Genomic DNA, 5,449 nt, shown 5'->3' with positions numbered 1-5,449 from the left:
GTAAATTATAAAAAATTAAGGGTTCATATCATAGAACCCTTAACCATTACTAACATTAAAAAAAAATCTGAACGAAGTAGGATTTGTATGAGAAGGGGTTAGGTACAATTGAGTTGGGGTTCATGTTTCTGAACACTGATCACATCCAAACAGGTTGAATATGAAAGTATGGTGCACACAGAATTACACCACAACCCAAAACAATGCAGGAGAAAATTGACAGGATGCAGGACCCTGTGGTGATTGAGTTCAGAATAATAAGAATGACAGATTGTCAGCTGCATATGGTTTCTGATGCAACCTGTTCAAATTTGACAACGACTCCATGCTGCTAACCAGGCTGAATTTGTGAAAAATGGGCACTTCTTGGCACCAGTATGCAAGATGTGACCATTTTATTTAGAATTAAATATGTGGAAGCAGGATGTGAGCCTAAAATGAAAATAAGTTATCCACATTCCAGACCATTTCGAGGACAAACATCGCTTATACACCTAGGTAAGCATCATTAAGCTGCTAACCCAGTCCACCTCACTACCATTTGCATTATATAAGAAACATAAAGTTACTATATCATGATTATATTACAGCTCTGTAGTATAATTTTGAGCATTGCACCTTAGTAATGTAGTCAAGTGAAAGCATAGGCCCATCATCCTCCACTAGCTGACCACATCTCAAGCACAAGCCTTTATAAAATCCAGGATGTGGAGGGCATGAATCCTCATCTGCCAGTTTCTTAGATGTACCTGTAGTAGAATATTCAGTTTGCTTGCGTAAGCTTTAGTTGACTATAAAGTGTAAGTCTTGCTCATCACTATGTAAAAACTTTAACAATTACTAAGATGTAGAAGCATAGATGACCCAAAGTTTAATTACAGCAGCAAAATAATAGTTGAAGGTTGCTAAAGCACTAAAAGTAGAATTTATAGTAAAAAACTAAAATGTAAAAGATCATATAAAAGTAATCAATTTTGAGGCGGTAAAATAAAGCACAATGCCAAAGTGCCTTTCTGATGCTGTACACTGACAAGTTGTTACTAAATTAAGAAATTTATCTATTCTTGGCATGCTCAAATGCTATACCATAAGAATCAAAAAAATGACGTAACCAAGATAGTGTCGAAGTTCTTTTGACAAAAATTGCTTTCTTGAAGATGAAGTATCCTTAGAAATAGCCAGCACCATGATAGTGATATTGTAGAACTCGAAAACTATTCAAAAACATATTTACCAGAAACCTTACATGCTAAGAAATGCATCTTGGAAAACGACTCAATCTAGTTCCCCAAATCATGGAACACCTGGGACATGCTTTGGGAATGCTCAGCAGGCCATGGCTATAAGAATATCAAACGGTGCTGAGTACCGTTTCCCTTCTGACTCAAATATTTTTCAAATCTTTTTATGATTCCTACGTTACATACAATGACTGTTTTGAGCGGCTCGTTTTCAAATCACATATAGCTTTGACCTGTTCTGATTTCTTAATCAGGTGACTAAGTCTGGAAGCCTGTGGTGAAGTGTCTTTGACCACCATTATATCTGAACTCTGAAACCCAATAACTGAAAAAGTCACGGAACAGTTACTAAACAAATGTTGAAAGATAAGTTCGTTTGCTGCAAAATTTTTAACTTTCACTTTTTTGGTTGGACAATTTAGTGTTCTACAATGAACTTAGTTATGCACTTTCAGACAATAGATGTTTTTGTACTTCCCAAGATTCTGCACTTAAGAGTGGCACACAAAGTAGAATGGATTATAGGACATTGTCAAAACACAAAATATTAGTTAGTAATTGTTTGACCATCCTCTGCCAAATTCTTGAGCAAACCTTCAGTCTTCATAAAGCTAAGGATTATAGCCTCCGCAAAGTCTAACAATGTGAAAGAGATTGGTTCTTATCGGGCTCCTAAATATTTAAATATTATGATTAAATTTGAAGGAGCTTGAAGTAATCATGGTTTTGAGGAAGCTCATTCACAAACAGGAAAGTGGGATAATTTTTGTTCTACAAACAAGTTGGATCTGCATTACTTCCAACACGACAGGATCCATATGCTGCATACAATATGATAAAAAATCAAAAGAAACAATTTATCTGGTTATTCTAATAAGGTGTTACACAAAAATTGATCCATCATGTCAACTATTTCAACTACATCTACTGGTCTTTTGGATTTGGGCACCATGCGTGGACCTATAGAACCTAGAACTTGAAAACTCTATCTAGGGTCCTGCAACCACTTTGAAATCTCTGCAAAAACCATTTCCACACCTGCTAGCTTAGTACCTCTTTTTGCTTTTTGTTTTTTTTTTTTGGGTGTGTGTTTCTGTGTATATGTGTGTGCGGATGTCCACTTCCCTGCCTATATTTCCACAAAACCACAACCATAAATAAGTTTCCTCCAACTATTTCGGATGGATTTACATGCTATTACTTCCCTGTCATCTACTTCCTTATTACAAAAGTACTTCCAATTTTTCAGTAAAGGCAGTATTCTTCTTTGAGAGTTTGACATGTCACGAAGTTATAAACCCACATTCTCAATTTTTTGCAAATCTCCGCATCAATTACAAATATGAATAGTAAACACCTTCGGCTACAGGTCATTTCGCTATGGCCTTATTATGGTCGGCCAGGTAAGGAAAGATAAGTATAGGACGAGCAGGAAAAGTAGACAGGGAATTGAAAAGCATGACTTCCAAGAGGCTTAAGCAGTATATGCAAAATGAAAATTATTAATTGCAAAGATCTCATTCCTATCTTTATAATTAGCATTCTCAACATTATTATATGTAGCTGAAATAGCTGCAACATGTACTTTATATTTCTATTCTAATCAATAAGTTGATTCTCCTTCCATGATTAAACTCAATTCTTGACTAAAATTATTGTATCTTTGATCATAACAAGCAATCTATAATATAAAAACATCCTAGCATAGGCTAACAAATTTTGCTCTGGTATTTCTCCATTTCTTCAAATATGTATTTTTTGAATGAACGTATTGTCTCAACCTAGATTTCATTTCTGAAAACAGTATTTTTAGAGTTTCCTTTTTGTGTTTGGTAAGTAAAGATTCCTATATTTGGAAAACAGAATTTTTTTTTTGCTTCACAATCAAGATACTAACCAATAATACCAATATTTTCTTGATTTGTCTCGATCATCACTGATCCCTGAAGCTCTTTTATGCCCTCCAAGCTCTCCACTTTACGTCTTTTAATCCTGCATATGCATGTAGGAAACAAGAACAAGCATAACCCTAAATGTCAAAACCAAAATGATGCAAAATACTTAATTAGAAAATGATGCAAAATGATGTAATCCTGTCTGAGGATTACAATAGTGAAGAAACAGAGATCCAGGAAAGAACAAACTCAAACCTAAAAATGAAAAGGAAAAAACCAAAGAAAAGCAATGGTTGAAGATAATTAATTCTTCAATCAAATAACAATTGAAGATTTTGATTTTTGAAGTTCCAAACCATATAAAGACCAAACATTCTAGTTCCAAAGAGCATGACAACAAGACACAACACCATAGCGATCACTGAATAACAAAGGATCTGCTAACTGCGTAATGGAATCCCATAATTCCTCGAGTACTAAACACAGGTTTAAGGTACAATCAAAAACTTTGTTCCATTACAATGTCAACCCTCAGTTACAAGAAGCACAAAATTTGTAAGAACAGTGAAACATACAAATTGCAACCAGAGCCATTTCAGTAGTCTCCTAACTTAATCCACTGGACCAGCTTCAGTATGGTGACTAAGTGTCAAAAATGTACCTTAATAGTTGCAGAATCAGATTTCACCACTTGTCGATTAAGTACCTGCAGAAAGACGTCTTGTAAGTTCCTCACTCGACAAAACATTTTAACCTTTCAGAATACCCAGATAATATTTATAGCATGGTTAGTGTCTTTATGCAGCAGACAGTGATACTACCTGTGCCAATCAAATTTGTTCTTTATGGCATCGATGGATTTGAAAAAGCTCACAATTAACTACAATTTATCAACTGGAGTGTGTAACAGGACTAGATACAGGCAAAATTCCATTTTAGAAATTAATATGCGATCCAGCACCAATAGGAAGCATAAATGGCAGATGGATACACAACCATGTACAGAAGTGTGCAGATCATTAAATGCATGCATATTTTCATAAGATTTTTCAATGCAATTTCCGACATAAACAAAAGTAATAGTATCCAAATTTGAGAAAAGATTACTTAAGGCAGCTAATCTTTACAGTGCTTATTCCCCAATAAAGGTATGGATAAATCCCTAGAAAGTGTGGCAGTGATTACAGTAAGTTGCCCAGAGCACAAGGTTTTGGAGCTGAGAATGAGAGAGAATGAAGTGATACTTTACTTCCTAATTGCTTATGACTCAACAAAGGAGGAATAGAGAACAGAGGAAAGCTTTTTGTTTTTATGCAGGAAGGAGAGTAAAAGGGAAAGAAGTGGTACCAGAAGAGAGGGTTGGGGTCTCGTCATGTAGCCTTGGAAGCGTGCTACGATCCCTACCATTTCTCCTTCTCTTTTCCTCCTTTCTCTGCACCTCTCTATCTATGCAGATTTTTCATTTCATCTTGTATGGACTGAAGTATTCATTCTTTTCCACTCTGATTGCGGCCTCACAAGCAGCACATACCAACAACTGCAATTTCACAAAGACAACCAAGCAATAACCTCAAACAAGGGTTTGTCGTACGTCACAAAGACAAGAAACCCGAAAAGAAGCTGAGAACTAGGGTTCTTGGAGCATCAAGATAAAGAAAAAGAGAGGCAGAGCAAAAAAACCTGTTCGATGAGGCGATGAACGGGGCTTCCGTTGGACGTCAAATTCGTCGTCTCCTTATAGGTATTCCTGAAGAGCCAGAGAAGATCGTAGGTGAACTTGGCCGGCATCTCGTACACATAAACCCTAACCACCGACAGCCCGACCACGGATCCGCCGGATCCCCATAAAGCCTCTCTGTTTCCTTCCCCCAGATCTTGTCATCGAGCGCTTTTACCGCGGCTCCGCCCGCGTCGGCCGCGACGGAGGAAGATCCGGCGGAGACAGGGCGCCGGGAGGTGAGGAACTTCTCGAGAGAGGCGACGAAGGAGTAGAAGAAGAAGATGGAGGCGAGCACGAGGAGGGAAGAGGTACTAATTATTAATATGTACGGTTCATCGCCGGAGAGGAGGAAGGAGGAGGGGAAGGGCCCGACGCTAATATGGCCGACGCATTTACAAAGCGTCGGCATATGTTCTACAAGAAAAAGGAGCTTTGGCGACGCTTTTTGAGGCTTTTACCGACGCTTATAAGCGTCGGTAATTTTCTTCCCGACGCTTTCCAAAGCGTCACCAAAGCGTCGGCTATGTCGGAGTGGAAAAAAAATTTCTGACGCATTTGGAAAGCGTCGCTAAAGTTATTTTTAGCGACGCTTT

General features: G+C 37.6%; 1 long non-coding RNA gene across 1 annotated transcript; it reads right to left on the bottom strand.

Annotated features, from left to right (window-relative positions):
* Nucleotides 1-427: 427 nt before the first annotated feature.
* On the bottom strand, nucleotides 428-5,196 carry LOC120110871 (uncharacterized). The gene is made up of 5 exons (XR_016413309.1): nucleotides 4,817-5,196; nucleotides 4,484-4,673; nucleotides 3,798-3,842; nucleotides 3,139-3,233; nucleotides 428-749 (listed from the first exon to the last, which is right to left on the bottom strand). It is a non-coding gene; the product is annotated as an uncharacterized LOC120110871 (long non-coding RNA).
* Between the last annotated feature and the right edge of the window lie 253 nt (nucleotides 5,197-5,449).

The sequence above is a fragment of the Phoenix dactylifera genome, chromosome 1 (genome assembly GCF_051530095.1).
Source record: "Phoenix dactylifera cultivar Ajwa chromosome 1, Ajwa_hap1_PhDact_Kaust_v1.1, whole genome shotgun sequence".
NCBI classification, from domain to species: domain Eukaryota; kingdom Viridiplantae; phylum Streptophyta; class Magnoliopsida; order Arecales; family Arecaceae; genus Phoenix; species Phoenix dactylifera.
Note: the sequence above shows the minus strand (reverse complement) of the source record. Positions and strands in the feature narration are given on the sequence as shown.